This window comes from Simochromis diagramma, unplaced genomic scaffold (assembly GCF_900408965.1).
Source record: "Simochromis diagramma unplaced genomic scaffold, fSimDia1.1 OVJJ01000676.1, whole genome shotgun sequence".
Lineage (NCBI taxonomy): Eukaryota > Metazoa > Chordata > Actinopteri > Cichliformes > Cichlidae > Simochromis > Simochromis diagramma.
Window position 1 is genome coordinate 2481274 of NW_024387466.1, and position 23317 is coordinate 2504590.

The window sequence follows — 23317 nt, forward strand, 5'->3', positions numbered from 1 at the left end:
AAACAGAAAGACTGTAGGTATTTCAGAAACAGTAGCACAACATTACTTCCATTTGTTTTCTTGTGTGTTGTTGTCTGTATCTTTCTTTGCCTGTTAACTTCTGTGTGATAGCTATAAATGTATAGATGCAAGTGATCATTTGAGCTTCCAAAATGTACACCTCACATTAAAACCACATATAACACAATTTTAGCTCATCTTTTAGACATCTACTGTATCTTATATAGATCAAAATCAAAGGGGACATGTGGAATTCATACATGCGTTCAGTTCCAATATAAACTTTAAATTAAACCCAATTAATTCCCATTTTGAAAGTAACTGAATGATTGAACACCTGAACCATAATATTAACATCAGTGAATGACATTAATTGTCTCACAAAGCATTCTACTCTGGATTATAAGATTGAGAGGTCAAAAATTAGAGAATAAATGAATGAAATGCAATTCAAAAATATATTTAACATTTTTGTGGGATAGAGTATATGTTTTATAAAATAGTAAATCTAGTACAACTAGATTTTCTCAGAAGTGTAAAGTGTAATAACTTTTTTAGTACAAAAGTAGGAAAACAACAAGAAGCTATTAAGAGCAGCTGACATGGTCAAATCAGGTAAAACAGCAGAAACTCAGTTGAAAAGTTCTTTTAGCACACTTTACATTATGGGCAGGTGTAGGAATGACACTGATATAATTGTCCAACTATGAATTAAATCAATAATCATGAATTCATTGAATAACAGACACAGATATCATCACTAATATTGATGTGGTTATTATTCCCCTCACTCCCACTGTCCCTCTCCATCACAAGATAAAGCTGCATCACAGTCTAGACCTTTTTACTACAGCTTAGGCCTCAGTGACACTCAACCACAGGGTAAGACTCATTGTGATTCAAAGGGATTTCCATGATGGCACTGAGATATCAGAAACAGTAATTTGATCTAAAAGAAATACGTGTTTTTTATTATGTAAAAACTTTTGGCTACCAACTTTTTTTTTTCATCTGTTGTTGAAGCAGAAGCAGGAACCAGCAGAGAGATGTCCTCAGGAAGTCCTTGTCAACCCATCTCAGTGGATCCTTTCTATTCTGTAATACAGTAGGTAAGACTGGGGACAGGGATGCCTCATGAGCTGCATTCACAAATCTGCGATAAATAATAGAGATCGATAAGTTTGGGATTGGTAAATTAGACAGCATCATACATGGCATATGTATACTTTGTAATATATATCACTCACTCCTGGATTTGGTATGTAAAAATGCTAATTTCACTACATAGAATAAGAAAAACTTTTTTATGTCTAACATGCTCCTTGTGTGCTTTCTGCACCATTATAGTAATTTTATTTTCTATTCTTTAAAAAAAATGTCTACACTTATTTTGTGTGTCTTACAGGTTGCAGAGAGAAAGCTGTCTAAAGACATAATTACATCTATGTGAGAATGAAAACAAAGAAGTAACCCAGTTTTATCACGTATTGTTTTTGTTATTAAGCACATCGTACATTGTCATCTGGGTTTGGTGTACATGTCTATAAACTGTTATAGGTTTTCTTTTTTCCGTCAGATACAGCTAGTTGCCATTCCCGCATGGTTATAAATACATATATAGACTGAACCAAACACATACACCTGCCTCTTATTTAGAAGTTGAACTTTAACCAACTTGTTTGATCTTCTTTCTGTTTTTACACATGCATGAATGCTGTTACAATAAAAGAGCTTCTTCAGTTTTCAAAGACACCCACTGTGGTCACCTGCTAATGTCAAAGGGTCACATTACTTTTTTTTCCAATACAGATTCACTGAGTTTGTTTTCAGAAATAACATATAACTGCAAAGTTTGATACTGAGAATGACTTTAACTGACTTTAAGTGTGGTCTAGTACACAGACAACATAAGTGGTGTTTTATTTCATGCTGGAGCTTCACTTCAATAAAGCTGAATTTCTACTTTACGTTTGGACAGACTGTGTGAAAAGCCGAAATCAGGAGCTGAGTGAGGGGAGGAAGTGTTCAACTCCTATGGGCTTGGCCTCAATAGGTTACAGTAGGTGATATTTTGAGAGACTAAATAATGAGTTATTTCAGCAGAATTTCCTCTCCCAGTGTAATGAACCAGTTTACACAGTGTTACATGAGAATATTTTTGAACAAAGAGAGATCATTAGAAAGAAATTAACATGATTTATTGATGTACAAAATTTAGATATGTACAGGATATAGACAGAGGTATTTGGCCGTTAGACTCAGATGGTCCGCAGAATGGATCCTCAGCACTTGAGATATTAGAGAAGGACCCCAAAGAAAAGAAAAGCTATCTTACCATGGCAAGAGTTCTGACCTACAGGGAATGGAGCATATGAATGTAAGCAGTAATGCATGGCAAAAGCAAGACATAACATGCATAAGCACTGTGTCATGTGAGAAACCAAGGAAAAGCAGCAGAATCGAGAACGAGGCTCGTAGGCCGACGGAGGCCAGAAAGGTGCAGAAAAATTGAAAAAAGATGTGGAGCTAAAGGAAAGAAGTAGAGCCTTCATAGGCTTGGAGGTGATGAATCACAGCAGAGCAACAGTGTCAGCAATAAGGCTTAGAGGTGGCAAGGAGCCAGGAGAGAAGAAGAAAATTGCAAAGGATGAAAACTGACGACTCAACAGAAAGCAGAGGCCTGCAAAAAGACTGGTAAAGGAACAAGCGAGAGAAGACCCTGCATTAAGGCTCAGTCTACTGTAGGCCAGGAAAGAGCACAGAGACCATAATTAGGCAGAGTAAGAAGGAAGACTTTCATACCACCACCAGCTATATGCCGACTTGTCAAGAGTTTAGACTTGTGTCACGTAGAAACAGGCTGAACCACAGATCACGAAAACATGATTTAAGCAAGCACATGGATACAGGGTGATGCAGAATTGAAACAGATACAAAAATAAAAGGCCGCAGTCCATTTGAAGACAAGAAGGAGGAAAGTAGTTTATAATTGTAGGCTGTTATCAGTGTTGGGGAGTCTAATACATCTAATACTAGTCTAATACTAAATACAAAATATGAGTAACTGTATCCTGTTACAATTACCGTTTAAAAAGGTGATATTCATAATACAGTTACTTGAAAGAAAGAAATTTATTACACGGCGGTCTTTTCCTGTTTCATATGTTAGGCTATGCCCTCTCTATTTTTGGTAATTCCACGCTGGTGGAAACACAAACAAAACACACATTAAGAGGCTCTAACGTCTGTGTCTCAATCTCGCGGCCCACGTCACTTCTAATTGCGGCCCGCATAATAACGTGAAGAAATATTTTTAAAAATTATTATTCAAAAAATGATTCAATATGAAGGCAATAGGCAGAGTGTTACAGGCATAGCCCTAAAGAATGTAGCCTCATGGGCAGTTTAGTCCGTGCTGCAGGGAGAATGGACTGCCATACCTATTATGTGTCTGTGAGCGTGAGGGAGGGAGAAAAAGGAGAGTGGAAAAGTACGAGTTGTCACCGAGCAGAAACGGGAGCTAGAAGCATGTAAATATAATAATAACCACTGCAGCCAAGAAGAGTGCCTGACGAGCCCAGTTGTAAGTAAACTAAATGACTCGACTGTACACCGTGTTCGTGTTTTCCCCAGAAACAATAAGTTCAGTTGGAGCAGGATTTTAACGTCTCTCGCTAGCAAAGTTGACCCAGACAACAAAGTAACGCTAGTTTTCAGCTAAGAGCCCAAAACGAAACCTGACGTATCAGCCAGAGGTCCCTTTACTACGGTTCGGAGCCGCGGACCTGTTTTATATACGCGTGGAATAGTTTTCTATAAGAGATCACTGCAAAAAGTGCAGCCTTACCTAATGTCCACCCTACTGTTACTCATTTTATATTAAGATTTAAAAATCGAGTTCATATTGGTATGGTGAGTAACCTTCAATAATAGTAATAAATCACACAGCAATAGTACATTAATGTAGTTGTAAAAAGCATGATAATATATTAAGTATTCCAAGGTATTCAGAATACGTTACTCTCATTGACTAACGTAACGGAATCCGTTACAAAATACATGTTTGGGGCATGTATTCTGTAATCTGTAGTGGAATACATTTTAAAAGTAACCTTCCCAACACTGGGTGTTATCTTATAATATTAAGCCTCTTAGGGTGACTTGAAATGAAGTTTGTAAAGCTGTTGGACACCACCTACCAACCTATTTAGTGATGAAATATCACCATGAAACAGCATAGATAGAGATTTACTAGTTCTCAATGCAGGCCCTTTTCAAAGATCCACCTTTAGTTCACGATCAGTGAACAATGGAAAGTGTTACTGTATTGAGTCCAGGGTAATGCTGCTATAATGACATGAAATATAGGGATGCATGTATTTCCAATTTCATCTTAAAAGAGGTGACGTATTACAGGGTCTAGCTTACAATAAAAAGCGCCTTGAGGCGACTGTCATTGCAATTTTGTGCTGTATAAATAAAACTGATATATGACAAACCTTCCGAGACCATCTTGATCACATAGCAGCACCATGCAGTACAGAAACAGTAGCAAACAGAGAATCTGCTTGCTTGCTTCATTGAAAAAGACAAACCAAAAGATCAAAGGTTTGATCACACTACATTAAAATTGTGTTTTGAATAGTTATAACTATAAATTCAACAAATCTTAAGCAGGTATTTCAAATGCATTCTTATGGAATTCAGACTATAAGAAGAGTACTTTAAAATGGTCATACCTGTTTGCGAACTACTTTTTGAAGATAATATTGGAATATAATATTAAGAAAACAAAATTGTTTCTATGTGTTTGTTCTTTTAAATGCTGTTTATTTTTATTCTATACCATAATACCTTACATGTTGCAGAGTGAACTGACTGAAGACATAATTACATCTCAATGAGTATGAGGAGAATAAAGTAATCTAGATGTATTACATATTGTTTTTGTTATTGAACATTTGTCACTTGGTCTTGGTTTGCATGTTCATAAATTGCAATAACTTGTGTCTTGTCAGTTAGAAACAACTGGCTGCCAGACCCAGATGGTTAATAGTACATATGAGGTCTCGCCTCTCTGTGCCTCTCTGGCTGACTCACACTGGCTACAGGTTTTGTTTACATTTTGCTTCTCTCTCTCTCTCTCTCTGCTGCCTGGCTGGGCGGAGCTCGTTAAGGGCTCTTGATCTTGGCACACGCACCTGTGATGATTGCCACCACCTGATGATCTGTCCGGGTTTGTCTGTAACTATTTAACGCAGTTCACCACTGGAACGTTGAACCTCCCGTGGTCCTACTCTTAGCTCTTTCTAAGAAATCTCCCTTTGTGTACTCGCCTGTTGGAGTAACCTATGCTGTCTGTATATAGATTTCCCTGGACCTTGTTACGGACCCTCCCTTTGACTCCTGTGTGTCGCTGGCAAGAACTCTGTCTGAGTCCATCCGTTAGCCATGACAGAACATTCCAGCCAGAATATGGACTCAGCAGACCAAGACCAGGACCCGACCCAGTGAGCCCTGGCAGCACAGGAGGCGCTGCTGGTCCATCACGAGGAGATGTTTTTGCATCTCCTAGGCGAAATTGTTACCCTGATCTAGGCAGCAGCCCAGCTTATGCCACTGGTGAGAATGCCTCTTGTGGCTGAACTTCAAGAATATTTATACAGTTGAGAGTGGAGAGTACTGGTATTAGACTGAAGGAGGGAACAGAAGCAACAGCATCAACTCTATCACTTGTATGTTTACAACAATGAAACAATATTTGGGGATTTTAAATTATTTTAATAGATGAATACATCTGACTATTCAGATACAGCTGATTTTATAGTTTAATACTCTTAACAGCAATAAAATACCATCCATAAATATTCAGGCTACCCACAGAGAGTCTTCGTCTCCTTCACGAATGCTCCCGGGTACTGCACCATCCACTGGACCAGATCTGGGGCACCCTTTCTGCACAGGCACCAACAAGGAGTAGTAAAAACCAACTCCAAAAACCTTTTTGTTTTTTGTTCGGTTTTGTTGTTGTTGATGTTTTTGTTTGTTTGTGTGGGTATGGGCAAGATGCGATGGCTGCTGTTTTGTCCATCCATCCAACCGCACACTTCTTTGGGTTGGCCGTGAGCCCCACCTGCATCAAGGATTCCAGGTCGACGGCCACTCGCTGCACATGCTCTGCCCATGTGTTGCTGTAGATAATAATGTTGTCCAGGTGGTCATCAGCATATGTTGCATGTGGACGTATCCTGTCCATGAGGCACTGGAAGGTGGTTGTGACTCCAAACAACGGAAGTGAGACAAATTGGTGCAAACCATAGGGAGGCCATTTTATTTTCCTTGGACTCTGCAGACAAGGGAATCTGCTGGTCCCCATTGATTAAATCCAGTGTCATTAAAAAGGAACAGTACCTAAAAGGTCCAGGAGCTTTACGTTTTGCATTTTAAATCTCAGTATTTTTGCACATCTGCAAAGTTGTTTTTGTCTTTCAATTTTGATGGGAGACCTGTAGTGTTACTAAGACCTCAATACAAATTTTATCCCCTCAAATTTTATCTCATTAACTTTCTCTTGTTTTGCAAAATGATAAAGACATTAAATATTTTCATCAATACTTTTATTTTATTACCATCCCAACACAAAAGCAACCTCTATTTCTTGGATCATTTTTTAGGCCAGAGGCATTTGTTTCTCTTATCCTAGAGCATCACCATGGAGTGCACTCAGTGACAAAGATGGAAATAAATGTTCAAAAGTTACACTAAATTAAAGTAATGTTTTTTATCATGTATTGAGATCAGAAATACAAATTTTGAGCAGAAATGGCAATTATCATACATGAACAGATTCTCTCCCTGACATTTTTGGAGTAGGGGAGACCGGGGATAGTTGTAACATTTTTGACATTTCTGTCTGTAAATTGGAGCTCTTTTAAGGTAGTGGATTCAAAATGTAATGCAAAGTATTTACATGTCTCGGCTATTAAATAGTGCAGCTATTTTCTCTGCAGCACAATTACCCATTGCATGGTATGGTCTCAAACACAAAGAGTGAAATCTTACAATTAACCCCATAGTCTGGGTTAGTTGTAACATATCTTGGGGTGAAATGTAACACAATGAAATAAGGGTACTAACAAAACATTAACATGTAATCTTTGTTTATTCAACACATGAATGCACTTAGAGCCATTTATGTAGCTGTGTGTGTGTGACAGAATGCAGAAATCTAGCTTTTGAACATATTCCAACCCCCCCCAAAAAAGACAAATTATGGAATTTTCTGCAACTGAATATTTCATTAATTTTGGTTGGTCTTCCTTGAGTTTGGCCTCATTGGCTCAGTGGGCATTATAACCTACAACTCTTGCACCAATTTTGAACATAACAATGAAGCTGAAAAAATGTAGTTGTTCACCAGCATCGCAATTCCATTACTTTTTATCATGGCTTACCTTGGTGTGGTTTGCAAAGTGCTTCAGAAAGATGAGGAAATCTGTTTCTTGCACCCATCCTGATTTATTTCCACTACCAGTACTTCCTACTGGTCCATCTCTGACACAGTGGTCTGCATAATGTATGTGTGGGAACACAAACAGTGGAGGAATTGTGTTGCCAATGGCATTAACCGCATATACAAATGCGACCAGTGAACCTCTCTCTGCTGATGTCGTTCACAAACTTGTTTAATATAAGTTAAAGTAATAGTGTGGTAAGTTGTAACATCTGCATTATTGTTACAACTAACCCAGACTGTTGCTGTTACAACTGACCCAGACTCCTATAGCCATGAACTAGCTAACATTACAGCCAACGGCTAAAACATTAGCACTAAAGACCCACACAGAATATATCCCCATAGACGTACAAATAACATAATTTAAGTTTGATGAGTTTAACTGCAAAGCAGATAATGCTATTACAAATTGAAATAAAGTAGAAAAACTTACTTTTTGCCATACAAATGACTTTTTTTCGTGTTAAATTGTCTGTGTTTGACAAAATGTGCTGATTTTTCACATGTGATAGCAGAACTGAATTGGGCATGCACAGGATGAGTCACATCATTTGAAACTTAGCCCTGATTGGAGAAATTGGAAGTGTTACAACTGACCCACGTTACAACTACCCCCGGTCTCCCCTATATCTGAGTTAAATCATTGGGCAGATAAATATCTACTATGTTTGAATTACAGAATACTTTATCTATAATAGCATTTACTGTCCTGTAACTGAAAATAACTTCAGTGACTTGACTTCAGACATGACCCCTAGAAGAGGTTTAAAATGTTCACTACTTTTGAGACATATCTCAGCACAGTTCACCAAACTGAGCACAGGAAACATGAACCAGTCAACAAGCTGCATCAAACACAGCATTAGTCTGAACTGGTTTGTTGTTCCGCCCACTGACAGTGAACTGAAACGATTAATCCAGACAAAGAAGTGTGCCATTCCTCCTCTGCTGCCACACCTTGGATCATTTTAACCATTTTAGTCAGTGCTCTGTTGGTGGCAGTGGGACTGTATCACTTTGGCAAAGGTTACTGGAAGAGAAGTAATGAAAATTATTATTATTGTTATTCTTGTTGTTGTTGTTATTATATTTATATTGAAAATTAGTCTGTCAGACAGATACATTGTCTGATTTTCTATTCCAAATAATTAATAAATATTAATTTCTTTAATCTCCGTAGAGGCTGGCACAGTGGAAGCAGGCAGAGCAACATATTCTGCTGTAAGAAAGACAAGAGGTATTTTACTTTGCAACAGTAGCACAAAATTACTTTTCTGAAGAAATGGGTTGGTTTTGTTTTTTGCATCTTTGTTAGATGTGTATGTGATATTTATAAATGTATGAATGCAAGTGATAATTTGAGCTTCCAAAAGCCTCCAATGAAAACCGCATAGAATACAATTTTAAAGCTCATCTTTTAGACACGTACTGTATCTCAATATAGGTACATGTGGCATTAGATACAACTTCAGACATGCATTCAGTTTCAAAATCAACTTTAGATTGAGCCCAATTACTTTCTCTTTCAAACATTAATATTCAGTGACTAGCATTAATTGTCTCACAAAGTATTCTTCAGGAGAAAAAAAATGCAGAATACAACCAAGAATTTTACAATTTGACAACCCATAAAAACAAAGAAATATATGATTTCCTTGTTTTGTCATTAAGTCATCAAAAATTTGAAAATAAATAAAATACCTTCAAATGATATCTGAGATTCTTAGGGGGTAGAGTATATACTGTACACTAAACCTAATACAAATAGTTAAAAACTGTAAAGTTTTAATATATATTTTAGATTAGAACAAAATAAGCTACAATACAATAAATATGTAAGATTAGATTCCCTGCTTATTACAAAGAAAATACCACAGGTATTTGAGTCGTAATAACTTAGAAATTTTATGTTCTTGTGTCTTTCTTGTTACTCTACAATAAGCGTTTTATTAACAAGCTGTAGTTCCACATTATTACCTCCAGTTTTGGGGCCCTTATTATCCATATTATACATACATTTAAGTGTAATATTATTAATCTGTAATGACTATTGTTACCATGCTGTTAAGTGACTATTACTTTGGTAACTGCATGGTCATAACTTGGAAATTCCTAAATTATGTTATTGTTGTTACCATACTATTAAACCTTTCTTTCTAATAGAAAGTGCTACCCATTTAATTTAATCTCTTGTCAAAGCAGAAGCAGGACCCAGCAGAGTGATGTCCTCAGCAGGTCCTTGCCAACCCATTGCAGTGGATCCCTTCTATTCTGTAATACAGTAGGTAAGACTGGGGAGAGGGATGCCTTATGTGCTGCATTCACACAATGTGTGATGCATAGTTTGGGATTGGTAAAATAGACAATTTCTTACATGTAATATGTATACTTTTTCATGCATTCGACTCACTCACTCCCAGATTTTTGTATGTAAAAATGCTGATTTCATTATATCCTCCAGAGAACCAGCCTTTGCATTTATGTCCTCTGTAATGAACAGTTTTTTTTGGTCTAGGTCTTGATCTACTAAACAGGACTTTCAGGGCTTTTCGCTGATATCTCATGTGTTTGGGTTGTCTCTTTTAGCTCCAAAGATGCAGGGAATCATAAAAAAAAACTTTAATGGGAAGATTCTCTTTTTCTTCGATTCCCAGGAGGATATAGAAACAGAAACCTAATGTCTACCGTGCTTATTTGGGAACTACTCTATGAAGTGGATATTGCTGTGAAATATGCACCAATATAGTAATTTTGTTTTCAATTCAGTTTTTTTCCCCCTCTACACTTCTTTTGTGTGTCAGGTTGAAGAGAGAGACCTGTCTGAAGACTTAATCACATCCGAGTAACAGCGAAAACAACGAGATTTTATCACATATTGTTTTTGTTGTTAACCAAATTGTACATTGTCATCTTAGTTTGGTGTACATGTCTGTAAACCGTTATAACTTTTTTTACTCAGTCAGATGCAGCTAGTTGCCATTCCCATGTGGTTATAAGTATATATAAAGACTGAATACAAGCACAAGCGCCTGCCTGATATGTAGAAGTTGAACTTTAACCAACGTGCTTGATCTTTCTGTTTTTACACATGTATGAATGCTGTTACAATAAAAGTGCTGCTGCAGCTTTCATAGACACCCACTGTGGTCAACTGCTGAAGTCAAAATGTCACATTACTTTATTTGAAAACAGATGACCCGAGTTTGTGGTCACCAATGAAATGTAACAGCCAAGTTTGATACTGAGGATGACTTTAACTGACTTTAACTGTGGTCTAGAACTGAGACAAAATAAGTGGTGACTTCATGCTGCAACTTCTCTTCAAATAAAGCCAAAATAATTATGTGAATTTCTACATTTTTTGGTCAGACTGTGTGAAAGCAGAAGTCGTGAGGGAGGTCAAACATGATTTGAGCAAGCACATAAATATGGGGAGATGTAGAACTGAAACGGATACAAAAAGAAAATATCGCTGATGGCCCGCAGTCCAGTTGAAGATAAGAAGGAGGAAAGTTCTTTATATTTGTAGGGTGTTACCTTACAATGTTAAGCCTCTTAATAAATAAATGATTGTAATTGGATTGTAAGGCTCTAGAGGTACAACTTACCGACCTATTTAGTGACCTTTGTGACCTTTGATCTTTGAAAAATCACCATGAAACAGCACAGACAGAGGTTTACTAGCTCTAAATGCAGGCCCTTTCTGAAGATATACCTTTGGTTTGCAATCGGTGACAAATAATGATATGAAATATAGGGATGCACATATCTCCAATTTCACCTTATAAGAAACATGCTCGAAATGTTCCTGTGCAGGACAGGAAACAGAAGAAACTAAGGAGGGCCACTCCTGCTGACTATTGCTTGAACCCCCAAAATCTGAAGATGGTGCTAAATTTTCAAAGCACTGAGATGAAGAAAGAAATGGACATACAATTCAAAATATTGAGCAGGTATGACAAACCTTTCAAAACCATCTTGATCACATAGGAGCACCATGCAGTATACACACAGTAATACACAGGGAATCTGCTACTCAGTGAAAAAGACAAACCAAATGTTCAAAAGTTTGCTCTCACTGCAATAAATTCAGAATCAGAGAAACTTTATTAATCCCAGAGGGAAATTGAGTTGTCATAGCAGCAAATATACAACAAACAAGAAGCAGTCAAGAAAATGAGTGTAGAAACAGAGTGATGATAAATATTAAGATAGATAAATATAGAGAAGTGACAGGGTGCATTGAGGTGTAATTAATTATTTTCCACATATGTGCGGAAAGGGTCAGATAGCAGCAGGAAGGGATGACCTTCCAACAGATAGCGAGGTTGAAGGAACCTGTTGCTGAAACTGCTCTTCGGATTGTCCAGTGTGTTATGGAGGGGGTGGGAGCATTCTATCGCTGATCACCTCCTCCAGGGTGGCGAACTTCATGCCAACAACAGACTCAGCCTTCACAATGACTTTGTTCAGTCTGTTTGGGTCCTTTGCTTTGATGCCTGCATCCCAGCACGCCACAGCAAATATAGCTTGTGATCCAGATGAACTCCCAGATACTTGTAGGCTGTGACTATTTTCACATTAGTCCCACTAATGCAGACAGGGGAGGGTTGGGATCTGTTTCTGCCAAAGTCCACCACCAGCTCCTTTGTTTTGGCCTCATTCAGCTGCAGGTGATTCACCTCACACCACCTCATGAAGCGATCAATCAGTCCTTTGTACTCTGTACTCCTCTTCCCTTCCCATCCCCACACTTTTCCAATAATCAGAGAATTTCTGGAGGAGACAGGTTTCTGTGATATACTTGAATTTGGCGGTACAGATGTTGAAGATATTGAAGGGGAAAGAACAGTTCCCTGGGTTGCTCCTGTGTTGCTGTTCAGACTCTCTGACACAAAGCTCTGCAGTCTCACAAATTGTGGTCTGCCTGTCAGGTAGTCTGGACTGGTGGAGCCTCCACCTGCATGTCATCCAACAACAATCTCAGAGCCCGGGCTAGATTGTATTAAAGGCACTGGAGAGGTCAAAGAACATCATCGGGACTGTGGTTTGGGGTCTGTGGAGGGAGGAATACACTCTCTGCAGCAGATGTATCACTGTGTTGTCCACCCCCAAGTGGGCCTGGTATGCAACCTGCAGAGGGTCTTGTGACTTGCTCACCAGGGGTCTGAAGTGTTCCAGGATAAGTCTCTCCATAACCTTCATATTATGAGAAGTTAGTGCTACAGGCCTGTAGTCATTTAATGCCGTTGGATGATACTTCTTAGGCACTGGGACCAGGCATGATGTTTTCCATAGCACTGGGACTCTCTGGAGGTGCAGGTAGATACCAGATACTATCTTACAGGTTGCAGAGTGAACTGACTGAAAATATAATTACATCTCAGTGAGATTGAGATGAGTAAAGTAATCCAGATTACTTACATATTGTTTTTGTAATTGAACATTTGGGAGTTGGGTTTGGTTTGCATGTGTATAATTGAGAATATCGTGTCTCTTGTCAGTTAGACACAGCTGGCTGCAAGACCCACATATTTATAAGTACATATGAGGTTTGAATGCCAATAAAAACACCTGACTTAGTCCATCTGCTGTCTTTTGAAATGTATTGATCCTGTTTACAAGAAATGAGTTGTTACAGCTTGTACATGCTGATAGTCACTGTGGTCAACCACTAATCTAAAACTGTTGGTTTACTTTTTTCCCCAGACACATCACGCTTGAGGTCAGCATAACAAGCATGCCTCTAACTGAAATATGAGCTAGTACCAGACAAAACACAATGTTTAAAAAAATATTTGACAAGAAATGACTCATTAAGTTTAAATAAGTTTTTGGTTTCACAAGTCACACCCAAGCCTGGTTACTACCAGATTTACTGACTCACTTAAATAGAACTCGTCTAACAAAGTAAAGTACACTAGATCTATCTATCTATCGCATATCAGTATTTAGATAGTGGTTTGCACACCAGCTAAATCATTACCTTGGATCTCATGGCAATAAGGTTGTGTTAATGTTAATGATTGCATTGACGAAAACGTTACTTTGTGATTCTGTTTAAGTTTGTAATGTTGTTAAACTACTGTGTTGTTTAAAAAGTTTCACGCTGAGGAACCTTAACAAATTAATAAATGCCAAATAAAAAATATGTTTGTCAGTAGATTGCCTGAGTGGGCTGAGAAGCCCTAGAAGATATTTCTACATTTGTGACATATCTCAGCACAGTTCACCAAACTGAGCACAGGAAACATGAATCTGTCTACAAGCTGCATCAAACACAGCATTAATCTGATCTGGTTTGTTGTTCCACCCACTGACAGTGAACTGAAACAGTGAGGCTTGACTTGATGCAAAAGACACTCAGCATATTTACCAACACTTCTATTGTAAAACTAGATTATAGCATTAAGTCCTAAAACATTTTAATTAATATTAAAATACTTTTAGTAGCAAAGAGATACCCCTGCTCACTATTGTTAAGTCTTCCATCTACATCAAGACGACATGGAGATCAGAGCTCTCTACATTAGAATGTGTGAGTACTTTCTGTTTACTTTTCTAATCTATTTCTACATTATTATAAAATTTGGAGTGTAATTTTCAATCAAAAATATGACAGTTTTATTTATATTTTAGGTTTAAAAAGTAATGTATTTTTATGGTCTGCGTATGAGATGTCATAGTACTTTAGTATAGTTAGTAATTATACAGCACATGTTTTGGTAACTCTGAAGCTCTTTCATCTCTCTTTAGTGATGGCCATCATGATTATCTTGGGTGTGCAGGATCAGGAATTTGGTGAGTACCAGCTCTTTGCTTGTGTATATCAAAGTTATAATATTACATTGTGGATGAGCTAACCAACTGGAGAAAAGTAAAAAAAAAAAAAATGTGGGAGAAAGAAATGGTTTTGTGATGTTTTTTTTTTTTTTTTACTGTTTTATTTACTGTTTTATTTGTTTACTGTTGAAGTGCAGTATGCCAATTTTAGTGGTAAAACTCTAAACTTTCTTTAGTCTTTCTTTTTTCTTTGTTTCAGATGCAGTTTCTCTACGTGTTGTTCCAAACAGACTGCAGTTCTTTGAATATGAATCAGTGACATTTTATTGTGAAGGAGTCGATTATTGTGAAGTTGTGCATAGAATTAAAGGAAAAATAGAATCATGTAGTAAAACTAACAAGAGGACACCAACAGGATCATCCTGCTCCATTCAAATTGTTTATGCAGACAACAGTGGAGAGTACTGGTATGAGACTGAAGGAGGGAGAAGAAGCAACATTATCAACCTCTCTGTCACTGGTACCTTTGAAGAAACAAACATTAAACAAAAATTAAAGAACTTTTTTTATAATAAATTTTAATTAAATTTAATTTCTAGTATTTAATTATCAAATGCATCTCATTTAGCTGGTCCTGTGATCCTGGAGAGTCCTGCTGTTCCTGTGTTGATGGAAGAAACTGTGACTCTGAGCTGCAGGAACAAAATTCCTTCCTCCAACTTCGAAGCTGATTTCTACAAAGATGGATTTTTCACCCACAGAAGCTCCACAGGAAGCATGACCATCCAGAGAGTTTCCAAGTCAGATGAAGGACTTTACAAGTGCAGCATCTATGGAGCTGGAGAATCACCAAAGAGCTGGCTGAAAGTCACAGGTGAGACACGGAGATGTTTTAAAATAATGTTGATGTATAATTTTTATATGAATGACAGCTGATGCTCTTCATGCAAAGCTGTTGAATCTGTTTGTATTAGCATTTTTAACACAAAGAAATGTTCAGTGTGGAGACATAAATTGGACATTTAAGTTTGTACACAAAACTTTCCATGGTGGTTTAGGAGCTTTTAAGTTGATTGTCAAGATGCTTAATGTCATTATGAAGAAGTTAAAATCAATATTTGATGGTTTAACCATTCTTTTCTTTTTAACCATTATTTAGATTCTCAAAATATAAATTACACAACTGATCCAGATAAAGAGGGGGACCATTTCGCTTCTGTTACCATACGGATCATTTCAACCATTTTAGTCAGTGCTCTGTTGGTGGCAGTGGGACTGTTTCACATTGTCAAAGCTTGCTGGAAGAGAGGTAATGACAAGTATTTTATTGTTATCACATGGAAATGTAATCATCAGCCAGATACATTGTCTGATTTTCTTATCCAAAGTTTTTAAATAAAAATGAATATCATAAACTAAATAACTTGATCTAAGAAATCATCTATATCTGTTTAATGTCTTAAAAAAAAACAAGAAAAAACAATTCACTTATTTCTTTAATCTTCATAGAGGCCAGCACGGTGGATGCAGGCAATATAAGCAACATAAGAGCAACATAAGTTGTAAGATAGACAGGAGGTATTTTACTGAGCAAGAATATCACAGAATTACTTATGTGAAGGAAAGTATTGGTTTTGTTTTCTCATGTGGTGTTGTCTGTATCTTTGTTAGACGTGTGTTTAATATTTATAAATGTATAGATGTGAGTGATAATTTGAGCTTCCAAAACTTCCACCTCAAATAAAAGCCACATAGAATACAATTTTAAAGCTCCTCTTTTAGACATGTACTGTATCTCATACAGCTCAAAATAGTTACATGTGGCGAGAAGTACAACTTCAGACATTCATTCGGTAATAGGTCAGAAATGTAATATCTTAGTTTTGTACAAAGGCATCTTTAAAACCAAGAAGCTCTTAAAAGCAGCTGATATTCTTGTGGTCAAAGTAGAAATACCAGGCAAACAGCAGAATTTTTTTTTGTTAGCTCAGTGTTCCCTTAGCACCACCTTAGAAAACAGGCCAAAGTAGAAATGAAGTAGAAATGTAATCGATTTTCTTTCTAACCCTGAAAGTCAGATTTTCCTAAATGTTTAAATAAAGTCTACATTGAATAACAGACAGGGATCATCATGACTAATATTGCTGTGGTTGTTATTCCAGTCCCTCCCACTGTCCCTCTTCATTATTCTATTCTATGAAGCTGCATCACTGTCTCTCAGTGTACTATTACCCAACTGGTACCACTGTTGCTACCATGACATTACTTGGATATTAAGAGGTTATTACGCTGGTAATTGAGTAGTAATAACTTGAAAATTAACACGTTATTATGTTTTTGTTTCTGTCTTATTAACCTATGATTATCAAGTATTTTGTGTGTCTTACAGGTTGCAGAGAGAGAGCTGACTGAAGACATTATCACATCTGAGTAAGAGCGAAAACAAAGAAGTGACCCAGTTTTTATCACATATTTTTTTTGTTGTTGTCATCTTACTTTGGTGTACATGTCTATAAATGTTATAGCTTTTCTTTGTTCAGTAAGATACAGCCAGTTGCCATTCCCGCGAGGTTATAAGTAGATATAAAGTTTGAACACAAGCAAAGACACCTGCCCGATACGTAGAAGATTAACCAAATTGTTGGATCTTCTTTCTGTTTTTACACATGTATTCATGCTGTTAAAATAAAAGCTGCTGCACCTTTCAAACACATGACTCAAGACGAAAGTTCAGTGGTCTTATTTACACAGAGAATGATGAAACTATTTACAAAATCTCTAAAAAAAAAAAGGAAAATCCACAGTCTCTTTATACATTAATCCAAAAATCAGTGAAAGTATCAATTTTAACCTTTAAAAATGTAGATGTTTTAAAATGTGATGCTAATGCGTATGATGTTTAAAAAAGTTTAATCATTGTGCTGCAGCACTCCCTGTCACAGAAGGCAGCCCTTACAGTATCCCTTGCAAAATGTGAAATTAAAAAAATAAAAAAGAAAGAAAAAACTCTTTACTATCACTGCTGTTAAGGTTAGGGTCATTTATTCATTTGTCTCAGAAATACATGATTTAGGAAAATTTAATAAAGCCCGTTGTCACAAGGAGTAATTACAGCGGATAACTCCGCTAACATGTTTTATTTGCCAGATTACGAGATGCACTTCCTGGTGCAACATCAAAGGGATTTGTGTCTCTTCCTGGAGTTTAGAAAGTTCTAATGAATAAATACAATTCCGGAATAATAATTTTTCATAGTGAGGTACCCACTATCACAATATTATTAAATAATCTTTTTCTTGTTTTCTGTTGTGTTCTTTTCTTGATAAAAAGAACACAACGGAAAACAAGCATATTAAAGAGCTCAATTTCTCAGAACACGCCTTGTGTCCTTTTGCTGGCCTCATCCAAATGATCACGATCTCCAACTTGAGAATATAGTAATGGCTATGACCATTAAGCAGAAGAGACTCAACTCCTGAGTGCCCATCATTAGGAACTGCCATTTAAGCAGCAAGTAACATCTGAAGCATAAAAACTGTACAGCCAGAGGAAGACTACATTTTGGCCTATTATGAACGGGTCAGCATCATCATTAAGTAAGAATATTACACTTATCCCTTTCCTTGAAAAGACCAGTGAACATTTTGTGGGGCTTTTGGACTGGGTTAAATATTCACATTTAGATAGCAAAAAAGGTCATAGTATATCATGTTACTACGCCTTAAGAGAAATTGTAGTTATAATTTAAAAAATTATTATTATTATTATTATTATTATTATTATTATTATTATTATTGTTGTTGTTGTTGTTGTTGTTAATAATAATAATAATAATAATAATAATAATAATAAAACAGTACGCAACTTCTGCAATTTTGCTCAAAGTGTGATTCTAATTGGCTTGATCAGTCAGTCCACATTTCCTATTGAAGAAATAGGAAATTGGAGAAATAATACCAAACCACTCTCTCTCTCTTTTTTTTTTTTAAATTCTTTGTTTCTAAAATATTACCTCACGAAGGTGATTACAGGCATTAATCAACACAATTTACAAGGGAAAAACAAAGCAAAACGAAAGGGAAAGAAAAAAGAGAAAGAAAAAAAGAAAGAGAAAGAAAACACAGTCGGGAGTGACGTAGCTAGGTTGGTGGTTTCAAGCTTTGAAAAGAAGATTCAGCTTATGGGTATTGGCATATAGGACCCACTTATCCCAACACAAATGGAACCAACCCACCCTGTCATTGACATGAGCTGTTACCTCCTCCATCCTATAAATCTCTAGCGTAATTTCCCACCATAATGACAAGGTCGGTATATCTTGCAAGGACCATTTCTTAGTTATACTTTTCTTACTTGCAACAAGTAAAGCTCTTAACAGACATGTATCATTTTTAGACCAGTTCTGCGGTATACAACCAAAAAAGATTGTCTTCATGTCCAAAGGGAATGTACAGTCAAAAATGCCTTGTAATGTACCATGAATGTCTTTCCAGTAAGTCCGTAGCATAGGACAGTCACACATAATATGGGTGTGATGTGCTCGTTGGTGTCCACAGTTTCTCCAACACACAGGAGATTTCCCATCATAATGAGCCTTTTGACACAGAGTAATAAAGAACCTTATCAAAGACTTCCATCCAAAACCAAACCACTCTCTAAGTAGCTTTTTGTCCTTTGTAAGATAAGTCAAAGTGGGTACCACTGAGGTAAGCATCAGTTTAGTTAAAATGTGCACTGTGAGAGTCACTGCAGCAAATTAAATCACTGCATCTTGGTGAATGTAACTCAGCTACCTAGCACTGAAGCCTCTATTTTTCTCCATTGATATTTGGATTTGACATTACATTTACTGCTGTTAGAGTTTTAAACATTTAAGCGGTGGTGTAACATATTTCTACATTAGGTTATGTAATGTTAGTATCCAATAAATGTCAGATAGTGCTTTCTAGCATTCCAGTTTCTATTTTAGGTTTAGTTTCTGTGAGGTTTGGGTTTTTGTTTCATTTCTACACATCTACCATGAAAAAGTGTTATACTGGAACTCAAAAATCAAAGGAAAGAGTTTGTCGTATTTGTATGTGCCTGTGTGAACTATAGCCTCAGTTCCCTCCATTAGATGGGTTGCTGTGAATGATGAAGCCATGAAAGGTTCTATTTTTTTTTTCTTTATTTCACTTTTAATAGTGACTTTTCCACAGTTCAAATCTTCACTTCTGGTTTAGAGCTAATAGAAGTGTGCTAAGCAATGTTTTAGGGAGACATTAAGATGACCTGCTGGAGTAAAAACTGAATCTCTGGCACAACTAGGCTCAATTAAGGCTGGCCGTATGCCGCAACTGTTTGGGGGCAGGAAAAAAACACTGTAAAAGAGAGCTGTAGATTAATAATAACTGATAATTAAATGCAGAGAATTTCACTACAGCTGTGTGACTATATTATTAGTTTACAAGAGTCAGAGTTGGGAATTCTTTAGTAGTTAGGACTTCTCTTTAACTAAAGATTCCTTTAATTCCTTTAATTTTAAATATGTTTATATTGTCTATCCTGTAAAATAGTCAGATATCTATTCATATTAATGTACAGAATTCACCTGCTTGCTGCTACTACTGCACATTCACCCAGTGTATATACTATATGTGTATATATATATATACTATATGTGTATATATATATATATATATATATATATATATATATATATATATATATATATATATATATATATATATATATATATATATATATTAGGGGTGCAACGATACACAAAATTCACGGTTCGGTTCGGTTCGATACTTTGGTGTCACGGTTCGATATTTTTTCGATACAAAAAAAATGTTCATGCCTTTTTAATTTGTTATTTATTAAAATTATAAATATATATTTTAACTCAAAAGTACAGTTTTTAATTTTAACCCTAACCCTTGTGCGTGTTTTTTATTTTGACAGCGAATGCGCACCTGCGGACCACTTATGTGCAGCCCTGGTTATTTAGCTCGTCATATTGCAGCCACAGAAATTCTTTTGTCCATGAAACCATAAAGCTGCACTTTCTTTTTGCCTTATAGTCTGATTTGTCATAACTTTTCCGTTTTGTGGTAAGCTTTTCTTTGGCTGTCACTTCTTCACCCTGACCTGTCTTATTTGGCTCAGCAGAACTGAAATATAAATCCTGCTGCTTTTACACACACACACACACACACATAACGCTCAGCGATTCTCTGCGCGATCAACCTCTCACATGTTTAAGCTTGCTGCGGGAGATTTCACTTGTCATGTTTGCATAGTAAGCTAACGATTGATAAGACGATGTCAGAGGAATTGGTGCACAAATTATCATCACTCATAGATCAGTGCTGTCGCTCTCTATACACAGTTCGCACGATTGCAAATTGAAAGCAAAAAAACAAGCGCAAATTCAAACGCGATTACAATATGTCACATATTGACAGTGGCTCACCGATGCCAATGACATAATTACCCAGCTACATTTCTGAAAGAATGCAAAAGCATTGACATATATTTTTCCTTCCTACAATAGCCCGACGGGCAGGGAAGAGATAGATTTTGGTAGCCCGACTGAAAAAATCGCTAGCCCCAGGACGTCGGGCTAGCGATATTGCAAGCCCTGTATCTGATTGAGGAATCACTCATCTTTGGAAAAGAGAGTTTATTACAGAGAAATGTCTCTTTCCAAAATAAAAGCTATACTATCCGCTTCTTCTGGGCTATATTCTCAGCAGCATAAGGAGAATCATGTGCTAACAGCTGTCTAAATGACTCGGCTAAAGTTAGTAGCATGCTTGTTGTTTTTGTCTTTGCACTAGGATGATGTCGGCGTAAATGTGCAGTCATATTCGTTGTGTTCCCACTAGTGCTTTCAGGTTGATCTCGTTGAAATGACCTTAACGCCACAACACGGCAAATCTCCGTTAACGAGCTACCGCCGATCGCCCCGTGCATGGGGCTAGACGGCCAACACGTTAGCGAGCTAACTGCGCTAACACACTAGTTCCCACCCATGTAATTGAGCATTGCATGGCACATCCAACATACTGTTTTACTTTAGTCCATGACTCGCTTACCTTCAGGGTCATACGTCACATGAAAACCAAAATAATTCCAAACGCCAGATCTGAATGTTGCAAGGTGAGCTTAACTTCTGTCTTGCTAGCTTGCCCTGCGCTCTTCCTTCTGACTATGCTGTCTGTGTTGAGCGCTCAGTGGATCTGCGCTCGACAGTGCAGCCTAGGCGGAGTAGTTGAACGCAGATTCACTGAGCGCTCAACACAGACAGCATCGTCAGAAGGAAAGTTGATAAAATAAATTACAAACGTTGTATTGTTCGATACATATGCGTACCGAACCGAAAGCACTGTATCGAACGGTTCAATATCGATACGAATATCGTTGCACCCCTAATATATATATAATGTTCTTCCTCTACACCCCCCCCCCAATTTTTGCACATGTCGAGGAGTGTGTCAGGCTACATTTCACTGTGTGTTATACTTGTATAACTATGCATGTGACAAATAATAAAGAACCTTGAACCTTGAACCTTGAAGGGTTAGTCATAATGAGGTTTTGGCCTGATGCTGATAGTAATAGTAACTTTGCCACTATTGTTAAAAGACTACACTCTGTATGTGTTTGTCTTTTTCCTTTTTCATAATAGGGATTAATAAAGTATGCTGATTCTGAATGCTGAACTGAATCTTGATAAACATTATGAAATGGCCAGCAAGTAAAGAACGGATGCACCAGTACTGGTTGACTAGCATAAATATGAACACCACACAAGTGTTAAGTAATAGTAAAGCAGTTTCTTCTTTCTAGCTGTTTTAATGATGACTGATAATCTGTGAATGATCACAGCTCATTATGCAGTGAAGGGAAAAACCTTGCCCCTGCTGCTTTCTAGTGGTTACTCTTGGTAGTGCAGCATGAGGAGAACAGAACAACAAATGATGTTGCGTTCACTGATTTCAATAAGCGTTTCAACTCTGATTCACAAGGTCCCAATTCTATTCTATTTTATTCAATTCAATTTTGACTCAGACAGTCAGAGATATTATACTTCTTATCATTTATCAGTACATGTCCATATTTTTATATCTATGTATACAAAAAGCTGACATGTGTGAGACTTCATCAGAGGTGTAAGCATCACAGCAGATGCCTTTGTGTCAAAGTAACTGAGGAGAAAAAAATATGAAGGAGATTTTCCTGGCCTGTCTTTTTATAGCAGATAATCTTAAAAATATTCTGCAGTAGATCTAAAACTGAAGAAAACCACGAATCAACATATGAACATTACCCGATGCTGCAGCAGGGCAAAGTTACAAAGGTTTTATTGGAGACACAGCGAAGCATTTAGCAATTTGGCAAAATTTGTGAAAGTTTAAATTTCTTCTGTGTTGAACAGCAGTAATTAAGCTTTCTTGTCAGAGATCATTTAAAAAAAGAACAGAGGGTGACATCACTATAAGCAACAGAGGACTGGGGCGCAATAAGCAAGCGAAAACAGATTTTTTGATGGTAAACTGGTCTTGAAGCACACTGAGAGAGAGAGAGATGTGGAGGAAGTGTGATTTTATCGTGGTGGAAGCAAAAAAGCAAAAGAGGGAATTCATGACCATATTTATCAAATGTGAAGCGTAGTTTTGATCTTCTTTTGCTGCTGAATAAGTTATTTTGCTTTCATTTCGTCAAATGTTTTTATTCATTGTTTAGGTAAAGTTCATATAAAAGACTTGGGGACCTTGAAAGCAATGCAGCTACTTTGAAATCTATTTTTCTTTAGCATCGCGTTAGCTGCAGAAAGTAGTCACACAGGAAAACAATAACTGTAGACACATACTGTATCGCATGCAGCTCAAAATGTGAAGTTCACCTTCAGACATTCAGAACTGTAAAGTGTAATATCTTTGTTTTGTACAGAGACAGCATTAAAACCAGAGTAGCTGATATTATTGTGGTCAAATTATCAGGCAAGCAGCAAAAATTCAATTCGAAAAT